Consider the following 13,202-nt stretch of genomic DNA (forward strand, 5'->3'; position numbering starts at 1 on the left):
CTTGATGTTGCCTCTGTTTGTTTCTTGTTCTTACTTTGTAACTTACCGTTCAATTGTTAAGTTCTCATGCAAATGAACAAAGGACTAGATTAAATTATTATTATTATTATTATTATATACAGAAACGGTGAAATGACATGAGATTCTGATCCCTATAAATAAAGCTAACTTCGTAATGAAACATTTTCTGAAGTCAGCGTTTTGAGTTGAACTTTTAAAACGGCTGGGGAAAAGCAGACCCGTGGGAAGTGACCCAAAACAAACTGCATGACCAAACGGAAGGTCAGATGGAGCTTACCTCTTGCGACGTCTGTACCGAACATTTCTACGAGACAGTAAAGTAGTAAATAATTTTACTTCAGGTTGAAAGTTTTATTGATCTCTGCTGTTATATGTTAAATGCCTTACTGTAGGTTCTTTCACCGAATTCTTCTTAATTCACACATAAGGGATGGAGTTTTTGGCACCAACATGTCGGTTATGGGATTATTTTAATTTGGAGTAATGTTAATACCCATTAATATGAAAAAAATATTTTAAATTTGTGGAGGAAAATTATTTTAAAACGTAAAATGTCGTGGATGTTCTGAATATACTTTTGCTAAACTAAACTCCTATACTCAGTGAAATGTCGGCACTAGGCATCTGAAATTCTGTGTGTGAATAGAAATGTAGCTGCAGAAACTGTAAATAAAGGCAATTATTTTAATGACAGTTAATATACATCCCGCTGAAAATTTATTGAGAAATCGTTATAAATAGACCATGTCAAAAACACCTAACGTCAATAACCTGAAATGTTCTGCAAGGACAGCTACATCCGTGCCAAGATACAGCACAGAGTACACTGTATTATTTTTATTGCTAGTGGGGTGGGACTAAGTCCCTTGTACTGCGGCCACTTCTGGCCTATTGTACCAGCCCCAGATGATAGGCGAGGGTGATTGTGGAGCAGTTGGTGGAATGAAGATTGGCAGGGGAAGCCGAAGTACACGGAGAAAACCCGCCCCAGCGCCACTTTGTCAACCACAAATTCCATTTGACCATACCCGGGATCGAACCCGGGCTGCCGCGATGGGAAGCCAGCGACTAACCGCTTGAGCTATGGCGCGGCCACAGAGTACACTAAGCGGCCATATTTTCTAGATGATTTGTTTTAGCAAATTTGAATATTATCGACTTGGTCTCATGTTCTTCTCACATTCGTAACTACTTTCTAACGTCCACATAACTTCAAAACAGGTCATATTCATCATTCTACTTGCAATATCTGCATTGAAGCAACGCTTTCAGTATTTAACATATTTAATATAATGCTTTGAAGCATGATATCTATCCAAATTATAAATTCTGTTCGCATCACACAATACACACAGCGCGCCTGCATTACACAGACTAACAGTTCAATGTTGTTTACGGAGGAAAAAAAATCTCTCTATATTCTGAGAATCGTATGAACCCCATAAACAAAACCTTTTAGCAAAATCCAGAGCTGTTGAATATTAAAACTGGCGACACATTTCTGTGATGTTATGCAAAAGTGGATTAAGCCACTGAATGTCAATTTTCATGTGAAGAAGAAACGAATTTAGATGCTTACACGGTAACACACGTATTTAGCTTAATATTCCACTTTTTCTCTGAATGTAAAGTGTTGTGTTTGGAGATATAACGAGAGCTTTCTGATACGTTTATCTAATTCTGATCAAGTGTTTAATTCATTATCATTTCCTTTACGTCACATAGCAATCGCTGTGCTTTAAAAGGTTAAACGTAAATAATTCACGAAAAGAAGCCACTAAATTACAAAAATCTAATTATTAATATATATAGCGTAGTTGGTTGAGTCACTATTCTACAAGCCGGAAGGTCGGGGGATCGAATCCCGATGAGGTGGATTAATTTTTTCAATTTACTTAATCCTTCCAGCCGCACTGTGACCCTAGGGTCGACTCAGCTTCTAACAGAAATTAGTACCATAAATATTCCTAGGGATAAAGGGTCGCCGGGGCGTAAGTCTGACAAACTTTCCGCCATCTGTGAGCCGACTGTCTAGAAAATGCGGGAACCTCAACATCTCACAACCCTATGGGCCTCCATGGCCTGTTACAGGGATAGCTTTACTTTACTTAATTTAATCCTTTATATTCTAAAAGTGAGGAAACAGATATAAGGACATGAGCATTGTGTGCTCTTCTCAGAACTTCTTATTTGATTTACAAGTTTCATGAACAACCTGTGGATATTTCCTCATTACCGCTTTTATACAAATAATTGCACGTTACATGATCCTTGATACATAATTATATACTGCAGAGGAACTCAAGCTGTTAGACTCGCAACCTGTCCTCGCCTTCTCCTCGCTGTGCTGCAGCGATCATGTAGAATTCTCAAATTCCTTCTGAACACGAGATAATCAGTGGATTATAGAATTTCATTGAAGTAATTTTCTGCAAGGCCTATTTTAATTAATTAATTAACAGTTGGATGTTTGTTCTTGTCTGAAACAGATGTTTAGTTTGCAAGAACACGATTATATTTAGCTAATCAATTATAACAGCGAGGTCATAACGTAATTTTGTTATACAAGTAATTTCTAATTAAGAGTGACGTCATGTAGGGTTTGTGGTTTTCGCGACAGGGTTTAGCTTGCTAGGTTCTGAAACCGTGTAGTATTGTGTGTGTGGATGTACAGGCGTTTCAGGCCGCGGCATAGCTCAAGCGGTTAGTAGCTGGCTTCCCACCGCGGCAGCCCGGGTTCCATCGCGGGTCTGGTCAAGTGGGATTTATGGTGGACAAATTGGCGCTGGGGCAGGTTTTCTCTGAGTACTTCGGTTTCCCCTGCCATTCTTCATTCCACCAATTGCTCCACAATCACCCTCACCTATCATCTGGGGCTGGTACAATAGGCCAGAAGTGGCCGCAGTGCAAGTGACTTAGTCCCACCCCACTAGCAATAAAAAAAATACAGTTGGTTCGGAGAATCATGCTATTTTCATCTTCAGGAAGGAGTTGCAGATGGGTGGCAATGTAACACTAATGCAGATGATGAGAAGGACGTCAATAACTTTGGTAAGAAAGCATGAAGGAAGGAGACAGTTTTGCGGCTTGCATAAGTGGTTATTCAATAGATGTCACTGGTTCACCGTCTTACGTGTAACGCGTCCTTCTGAAACTTTTGCACTACATGTTTGGGCCGACACTAGTCATCTTAAGGTGTCTAAAAATTGTTGGTGAAAACTGCCGTGTTTCCGCTTTGTGCTTCTGATGTGTAGTCCCATCTACGTGCTCATGTATTTCCACGGCGCTGGGTGTCTCTTCCGGTTGTGCTGTGTGTCTAGACTATGGGTGGTCTTCCAGATTAAACTGCATATTGCGCTGAGACGCTGTAACACTTAGACTGCGGGTTCAAATACTAGATGATGTGCGACAAGATGCTACAATTATGCATAGTTTGGAGGATATTATTAAAATGGATCTTAAAGAAATTGTGACTTTATGGTATGGGTCAAAATGTCCAATAATAAAATCCAGTGGCGTGTTTTAGTGAACTTGTAAAATATCTTTGGTTTCTTTATTGTCAGAGCATGTCTTGAGTGGCTTAGCGACTGTTAGTTTCTCAAGGCAGACACTGTCCTCTGTGATATATGTTGTACGAGAATTTACATATTGTAACTAACTCCTCAGAGCAGAGTCCTGCAGTATCTAGCAATGGTTCACACAGCAAAAGAAGAAAACTCATTTTATTGAACCCAAAAATTAATTACCGTGATCACAAGATCCCACCAGGGGTACTCATTTTTTAATCTAATGTTTCTAGTTCACACCCTCGTATTCTGTTTCCTTAAGATTCAGTTTAATATTATTCTCCCAACTTCGCTTATGTTTTCCGACTGGTATCTTTCTTTCAGGCTTCCCAATCAAAAGTTTATACACATTTCTATTCTATTCTACAGCCTTGGCCAGTCCCACTGATGTTTCTTCGTTTGACACTCGCAGTAATATTCAACAAGAAGCACCGTTACTGGTCGTTAGGTTCTGCAAATTTTACTTGGGCACATTTTTACCTTTCGCCTCTTATGACACGATTTGTCACTATCGGAGAGGATTCCCTGTTTAAACCGCTGTGACCTCTGGAGCGAGTTCGGTCTGGTCCACTTGACGCCCGGGGATCACAAGCAAGTAGCGAATATCAGGGTTAGTTACTCCTCCCTACAGGAGCTCCAACCCTCAGCTAATCAAGAAATTCCCCTCCCTTAACGCAACCCGAAGGTTCATTACCGTGTTCTAAATGCCCTGGTCTCTACCCTGAACCACATTAATTCAGTCCCAACCCTCACGCTCGGCGTCATCAGTAGCCATCCCATTTCAATAGTTATTTCTCGACTAAATTTTGTATGCAGTCCTGACATGCGCATTATGCCAGTCACAGTAACCGGGCGGTCTAAGGCATGTACTCTCTTTGCTCGCTCGGAAGCCGGGATCGTGGGTTCGGATCTGTTTCCTGTGAGGTACGAACTGAATTCTTATATATTATTCTTATACACTGCCGGTCACGGTAGCCGAGCGGTCTAAGGCATGCACTGTGTTCGCTCGCTCGGATCCGGGATCGTGGGTGTTTAGTGTGTGTATATGTTTATTCCATGTTTGTGTTGTCGTCTTCTTAGGCAGAGGCTTTGAACGAGCTGATCACCCGTCCAAGGAGTCCTACCGTCTTTAAAAATGATCAACGAAACTGAGAAATCAGCCCAATGCTCCAAAGCGGGAGCAAAAGGAGAGAGAAAGAAAACATGCGCATTACACGTCCGCGCACTTCTCAATACGCATCAGTAGCAGCTCTGTAGCCACAGGTATAGTTTCGTGGCGATTACGTTTATCCCCTGCCGCTGCAAAAATACGAGCAAGGTCTTGTGTCAACCTTTGTTTCATATATCAAGCCCCAGAGAAAGTTATTGGCAGGGTTAAGGTCTGGAGACCTCGGTAGTTTTATCTGGAGTCCACTGCCATCTATCCAAAGATTTGACAGCATCCGTGTAAATGTCTCTCCCCCCCCCACACACACACACACAAACACATCTAGTGTACTTAGATGGAGCTCTGTGGTGTTGGAAATGCATCATACATCCCGTTATTAACGAGACTTCTGCTGAGAGATCTGGAAATTCATTTGTCTAAACCATTTCATGAACGTTTCCCCTCAGGTGATGAGCGGAAGTGAACAGTCCAATTGACTGGTTACTGACTAAACTGACCCACGATAAGTGATGATAGGCGCAGTTTAGATTGGTAATCATATTAATGCAACGCATTAATACATTTTACAGTTCTCTGTTACACATACACTAGTATTCACAATCATGGCTTTATTTCCGTTGCTTGTTCGCGGCTTCCAACGGCAGATGTTTTTTTCCTCTGGGTTCCCGAATTTTCCCTGGCATCAACTACAAACCTCTAATAACAACAGCTCACAACGAATGAACCACAGCATATCTCAACTAATTCGCTTCTTTTATGTCCTGCTTATAACATTTCGGCACGGACGGCACAGAAAACGCATTTCCTTTGTTGGTGTTTACTTGCCCCTGCCTAGTAAAGACAGTTGTATATTTGCTCGTTTCGCGGTCCTTGCCTAGCAACAGGACTACATACCATAAAACTTTAATTCAGAGTCACTTCTGAAACTAATTTTTCAAACCAAATTTGTGCTTCAATTGAGCGATCACACCGACGAGCTAATGAGACTGCTATGTGTAGAAATTGTTGCTCAAAACTCTCGTAACATGCATAAGATACCGCCGGACATACAAGTATATCCATATCTACACGAGGGCATCAGACGTAGGGTTGTTGCGTGCGCAACGGGAGAGAAACATTCTGAGATCGAGGGTTTTCATTGTGGAATGCTAACAACACTGTCAGGACCCAGACCATACCGAGTCGATTGGTAGAATGACTGGTGAGTGACAAGTTGAGCAGATGCGGTCGTAACCTAATCGAGGTAATCTCTCTGAAAATGCCTAGAAGAACTGAGGAAGACCACGAAATACTTCACTCAAATTGAAGCGAACGTCTTCCTATACGAGTGAAATCACTCGGTATAAAGGACTTGATTCGATGACAAAACTGTCACATGATATGTGTGTGATCGTAGACGGGGTTCGGTTTGCTTACTGAATTTATTGATCTGTTATACACTCAGGACTCGTGACTACATTTTACAGGTCACTAACACACAGACTAATGTCTTCAGTCTATTACAATCTCCATTAACCGTTTCCTGGCAACGGATGTTAACACAGGATCTATTAACAGCCTCACTGAATTACACACTCTAAATATCATTGTACTACAACACATAATTCTCCTCTTCAGCGCCTGACTTTCAACTAAACTCTAAAACTCGTCTCGCTTATAACCTCTCGGCACGGATCACACAGAAAACACCATTCCTCTGTTGCTGTATCATTGTTATGTTTGTATCTGTTGCTATGGGGAGGTGTTTACCGAGCCATTACCCAGAAACGGCTGTGGTATATATCTGCCTATCTCGCGGTCGTTGCATAGCAACTGCTTTACATACTACAATAGTAAAAAGGATCAAATAGTAACAGAATGTGAAAGTGTGATTTGGTTTGAACCAGTTCAGCATAAATTCAAGTTGTAGGCTTTTGTGAATGCGATGATGGGCCTTAGGGTCTCTTGAAGCAAGTAAATTTCTTTAGCGTCTAAATGAGTGCCAGATTTCTATGGAACACTTTGTGTGATAGAAAATGCTGTTCGATGTGTAGACGGATGATGAAGTGTTAAGTGTTGATGTACGGAAGGACGGGCTGGTGGGTCAATTCTAGGGGGCGGTTCATAACGCGAAAATTGGTAAAATATAAAATTCTCTCTGGGCCTGATTCATTAAGCATCACGCCATGAAGAAGTATTGGAGAGTGGAGGTGTAGCTCCACCATTCTTGATCTCAGCATTAGATGGACGTGAGTGGTCAGCTTCATGCCCCGGTCGCTTTATCCCCGGAGAAATAGCCCCCGATACTCTTTGGATAGGAAGATGGTGGACCCCAGAGCCGGCCTTGACTTTATGAAGAAATATCTCTTTCCTGTACCAGGAATCGAACCCCCGCTCCTCAGTTTCAGCTCGTAACGCAGTCGCCTTACCGACTGAGCTCTTCTTGCGCTTCGTAACGCGAAACGGAGGCTGTTCGAAGTACAAGGTGCACTTAGAGCTGCTGCAGTCACGTCGGAGCCCATTTTCCGCTCATGACCTAGATTTTTGTGGCGGTGACCTTGCTGTCTCCCCAACTCTGCACCGCGTCAGCTTCAGTACATACCATAAAGTAGTTCTTACCATCAAGGAACGATTATGATGACATCCCCTGTATAAACATTTAAGGCTATACGCAACACACACGTGTCAGAGAAGTTTCCTATATTGGAAGGCGTTAAATGTCTTTGAAGCTGTGATCGGGAAGACAGACAGGTTTATGGAGTTCTTACTGCCAGTATGAAACAAAGTTCTTGAAACAATTTGTGTTAATAGCTGGTGGTTTATAAAGCTAAAGAATACGTCAAGCTCCGCGCATCTATGAAAAACATTCGTCAAATTATTTATTTATGCATGGATTTTTTTTAAGATCGTTTGTTTATTACTTAACGATAATGTACTTTGATTACAGAGGGGAGAATAAAAACGTATGAAATCAGGACACATCAAAGGAAAAGACCACATGCGAGACGTGGACTTAGGTGGCAGGATAATATTAAAAATCTATGTCATTAAATAAATCATGAAGATGTGGACTGCATCTTACGGTCTCTGGAGGACATAAAATGGCCAAATTTTCTGTAAATTTTAATGAACCTTGGGTCTATAAAATCATTTGAATGTCTTTGATCTTACTTATGGAGCTGAGCCCTTCTTGAGTGGAAGCAAATTCTGCAGCTACTCAAGAATTTCGTAGCATTTTATGGAACCCGAAGGTTCATTACAATGTTCACAAGAGCCCTCCACTGGTGCCTATCCTGAGCCAGATTAATCCAATCCATACCATCCCATCCTATCTCTCTAAGATCCATTTTAATATATTACGCCCACTTACGCCTTTGTCTTCCAAGTGGTATCTTTCCTTCTGGCTTTCCCACCAATATCTTATATGCATTCCTCTTCTCTCTCATTCGTGCTACATGCCCTGTCGACCTTATCCTCCTTGACTTGATCATTCTAATTATTGTTGGAGAAGAGTACAGGTTATGAAGCTCCTTTGCATTTCTTTGATTAGCTGAATAAAAAATGCGATCACATTTGACCGTAGAATTTGTACCATTAGGACGAGAGAACTATCTGTGCATAGCAACACTTTGACACGAATTTGGAGGTCTCCGAATACCCAGAATTCTGTTCCAAGCAACTGTGTCCCATTTATTTATAGTTTTGTCTCTGTCTCGCCGCACGGATATTCCTTGCATACATTTTCTTGGCATCTACACCAGTTGATCCCAATTATACTTCACTTTACTTGGCATGCTTCATCCTCTGATATGAATTGAATTTTAAACGGGAAAATCTAAATATGCCAGCCCTGTAATTCTCTTTGTTATCAATTCGCAGCAGAACCAAAGCTTAATTAAGTACATGTGGAGAGACGAGCGTAATGTTTTTATTTCGAACTGAAGCCTGCTTTTATTCGAAAGTGAAACAAAAACTCGTAACTTCAGAGTACAAATATGCGAGTACTTACAGTAGTTAGTGTAATACTGTATATTTGCCTACTAATGTAACTTAACGAGTGTTCCCATACAGAAAGTCTACATTGTAACTCCCTAAATTACTTTTCTTATACAAGACTCCATAATCCAAACACGGGAGAGACTGAGGATCCCCACGAAGGACCTTAGAGCAGCAGGTGTCACGACGGAAATTCGAACCAAGCACCTTACGAATAGGAGGGTCATTGTTTCGAAGTAACTTACCGCCACCATTCTTAGCATAGATCAATATTTTTGATCTTATTCCTTGAATATACAGGAAGGAAATTTACCGGAAACTTTAATAATTATCTACAAGACTGCACGATGTCATATCTGAGAAAACATAACCTTGCAAAGCAAATATATCCCGGACAATTAACGGATGTGGTTGCAGGGTCTGAGGTTCTGACACCGGTGGTTACAAAGAGTCCTATCTTCTGGAATGTAACGTCATGTAGTCCGTTGAAAATTAGCCGACGTTGCGGAGGAACATGTCCCATATTCAGGGTAGGTGAACGAACCTCTGCGTTCACGTTGGTTTCTTGTTCGGCATATTCTTCGACCCTGAAGATAGAGACGATATTTCCCTCCGATATATTGTTGACTCTGAATGGACTGCTTGGCTGTCCTCGTCCTCAGCATATGTACATGCGCATTGTGTTAAGGCGCAGTTTTCTGTAACAACCAATTCATAAAGAGTTAAGTTGGAGATGAAGGGGTAAATGTACTTATGCCTCTCCCACCGAACTTATTAAGGGCCTGAGTCCGGTGCCACTGCCAAGCGTTTCGCGGGACAAATATAAATAACCCACACGTACACAAGCCAAAGTAACCCTTGCATTTGTGACTGAATCGCTACAGGCGCCCGCTGCCCATTGCTTCTTTTCATTATGTCTTGAAAAAAGCCTCTTTGGCACACGGTTGCATAGTTGATTGAGGCATTCTGCTACACGCCGGAAGGTCGGAGGTTCGAGTCCCTATGAGGTCATTACATTTCTTCAATTTACTTAATCTTTCCAGCCGCACTACGGCCCTGGGGTCGACTCAGCCTCTAACAGCAATGAATACCAGGAATTTTAATGGGGGCAAAGGGCGGCCGGCGCGTAAAGCTGACAAACTCACCGCCATCTATGAGCCGATTGTCCAGAAAATGTGGGAGCCTCGACGTCTTACAAATTTATGGACCTCCGCGGCCTGTTACAGGGATAACTTTACCTTTTCTATTTTAAATTAACAAATTCTCTTAAATGTGACTTTGTTTTCTGTACTCTGTTGGCTACGAACTAGCACGAGTAGACAAAATGACGGGAAGTTGCATAACGCGGAGAAGGTTAAGTTGTCCCTGTGCTTAATTAATTAACCACAGCGCCACGAAGACGTGTTGGGGAGTAGAGGTATAGCTCCACCATTTTTGACGTCGGCATTAGAAGGAGGTGAGTGGTCAACTTAACGCCCCTGCCGCTTCAACCTCGTACCCAATAAACAGGAAGCTCTGCCACTCGATACATGCTGCAATTCCTCGGTGAAACCGAGACCAAAATATCCCATGATAACATTTCTATTGACGTATGATTTTCATGGAAAATGCTATTACGAATGAACGCGCTGTGCAACTTCGTATTTCTGACCCAAAATCCTCGTTTTTCACGAAGACTGTGTAAAGTTCAATTAAAGTTGCCACTCAAACAAAAAAAAAAACTCCGTGGCCTGTTGTTCGCAAGCGAACTATACCAACCGAGCGACCGCCGCTTGTCGGTGAAGTTAGTGCCAATATTTGCTGACAGAGGGTGTTTCGTGGTCAGCGCAACGGATCCCCACGACCGTTAATCTCGGTTTTCTAGACCGGAGCCACTATTTCCTGAAATAGCTCCTCAATTATCGTCACGAAGCTGAGTGGACCCCTTTCCAGAACCACTACTTCTCGGAAAATCTGGTAGCACCGGGAATCGAACCCGGGTTCTCTGGATCTGTAGCCATGAACTCTGACCATTAGACCACAAAGGTTGTCCCTCTGCTTAATTAATTAAGTACTACGCCATGAAAGCGTATGGGGGAGTGGATTTATAGATCCATATTTTCTTGACCTCGGTACTAGTTGGAAGTGAGTGGTCAGCATCACGCTCCAGCCCCAGGTACCCATTGTATAGGAGGCTGGGTGGACCCTAGAGTCATCTGGACGACATGGAGAAGTAAAAATTCTTGACCCTACCTGGACTGGAACTCCGACCTCTCGGTTGTCCACCACGTAGCCAGTCGCTATACTGCCTACCATTCGGTAGAAAGTTTGCCAAAGGACATTTTGATCTCAATGTCCACGAAGGACCTGCATTACGAACTCCCCAGGCATGAAACTTCCGACACACTGTATATTACTTGAGTCTTACGATATGCCCCCTATCACTTGAGACTTAGGATATGCCCCCTATCACTTGAGACTTAGGATATGCCCCCTATCACTTGAGACTCCTCCAAGATCAGTAAAACCTCCCTTCATTTTCGAGATCCTTTTTAAAAGTTTAGTAGCGTAAAATACGTAGTTTGCTGCGGGTAGCTGTTAGCTCTGCGACAAACGTCCAGAGTGGAAAACCATTCCTCGTCAGCGTCGACTGCCCATGACAGCTCATTCAGTACATCAGCGTCTACCCCCTCCACTCCCCATCGGAATGAGAAACTTTGTGGTTTATACGCCCACAGATTTTGCTTTGGTCCGGACAGTGAAATCAAGGATTTATACGATGTTTCACTGACAAGCGCGTGCTTTATACCTTGTCACAATTTTCATTTCTACAGATAAGGTCGCCGCTACATGTTTCGACCAATATCTTGCCATCATCATGTGGACATACACATAAAAACTAAAAACCAGTAAAGTAGCTCTATTCTGCAAGAGTTATCATGCAAAGTTTTTAAATATTTTCTTAATGTTATTTAACGACGCGCTCAGTATCAAGAATTATCAGGGGAAACCAAAGTACTCGGACAAAACAGGACCTAATATCACTTTGTTCATCATAAATCCTACTTGACCTGGGATTAGTACCCAGACCACCGCAGTGAGAATCCTGCGACACCACCAGAATTACGGCATTGACAGTATGACCAATCGTGTTCAAGTGTGATCCGTCGTGGATTTTTATATATTTAAATATGAAACGAATGAAATTTATTTTTATAAAATCGCAAGACGACCTGGACTTGGGTCACAATTGGACGTAAGAACTATTATAGATTTGAGATTTCTTTTACGGTTTCCATTTATTGCGGATGTTAAGATTCTTTGGGGACATATCGCCACTCCCCAGTACGGTTTCATGACACGGCGCTCAATTAATTAATTACAGGGACAGTTTTACTTTAGAGTTTTGTAGAAATGTTATCATGGGATATTTTCGTCTCAGTTCTCGCCAAGGAACAGCAGCATATCGAGTGGCAGAGCTTCCTGTTTATTGGGTACGAGGTTGAAGCGGCAGGGGCATGAAGTTGATCACTCACCTCCTTCTAGTGCCGACGTCAAAAATGGTGGAGCTATACCTCTACTCCCCAACACGTCTTCGTGGCGCTGTGGTTAATTAATTAAGCACAGGGACAACTTAACTTCCGCGTGGTGCAGCTTCCCGTCATTTTGTCTACTCGTGCTAGTTCGTTTTGTAGTTTTCGTGTAACTTTATGTGTGTGCCTAACTTGTTATGATCTTTTAAGGAACAAATGCTGTAGTGATTATGACATCTGTACAGACAAAGCTTATGAGATGATGTGCAGTCTTAAGCCGTGAAGTCAGTAAGAGAGTAATGGATTGAGTGTGTAGCCAGGGTGGGGAGAGATTCTAGATCCATGCAGAATTTTAGTGAGATGTCCTTGAAAATATTCACTTGCAAAACCAAGGAGTAGATGGAAAGATAACTTGAGTTTCGAGGGCTTCATGGCGGCATACGACGGCGTGTTGTGTGGCTCTGTAAATGGACACAGTGCGTTCCTTCGAAACGTCCGTCATATTTCAGACGATAGTACATTTCTACAGATTGCCTCATATTCAGTGCGATACAGTATCATGAAATTTTAAAATGTAATTTAGACAAACTTAAATAGACCCGTCATATGCATCTAGTGTTAAGAAAGAAATTTTTCCTTTTGCTGGCTTTTGGTTGCAAGGACTGGTAGTGGTGTAACCCACACAGATACTCGCCGGCCGCTCGCATCGTGAATTCGGGGATCCACCTCAGGGTAAGCTATATGGGATTTGTGGTAGATAAATGACATTGTGTCAGGTTTTCACTGTGCTCTTCTGTTGACCCATGCCTGCTATCCTTCCACTAACTCTCCATTCTCATCTATCATCATGGGCTGGTACGTCGGCCCATATGAGGCCGAAGTACCAAGGGATTCTCTATTTTCTCATTTCGAGTTATTTTACGAAACTCTCAGTGTCTAGGTTGTCTAGCGCCGGCTGAT

The 13,202-nt window shown here is 42.3% G+C and overlaps 1 long non-coding RNA gene across 1 annotated transcript in view; it reads right to left on the reverse strand.

Moving 5' to 3' along the window:
• Positions 1–8,669: 8,669 nt before the first annotated feature.
• Positions 8,670–13,202, reverse strand: part of LOC111867130 — a 35,913-nt gene continuing 31,380 nt past the window's right edge. Inside the window, exon 4 of the long non-coding RNA XR_002843294.2 lies at positions 8,670–9,428. This is a non-coding gene — a long non-coding RNA (uncharacterized LOC111867130). The remainder of the gene's footprint in view (positions 9,429–13,202) is intronic.

The sequence above is a fragment of the Cryptotermes secundus genome, unplaced genomic scaffold, assembly GCF_002891405.2.
Source record: "Cryptotermes secundus unplaced genomic scaffold, Csec_1.0 scaffold381, whole genome shotgun sequence".
In the NCBI taxonomy this organism is placed as follows: Eukaryota; Metazoa; Arthropoda; class Insecta; order Blattodea; family Kalotermitidae; genus Cryptotermes; species Cryptotermes secundus.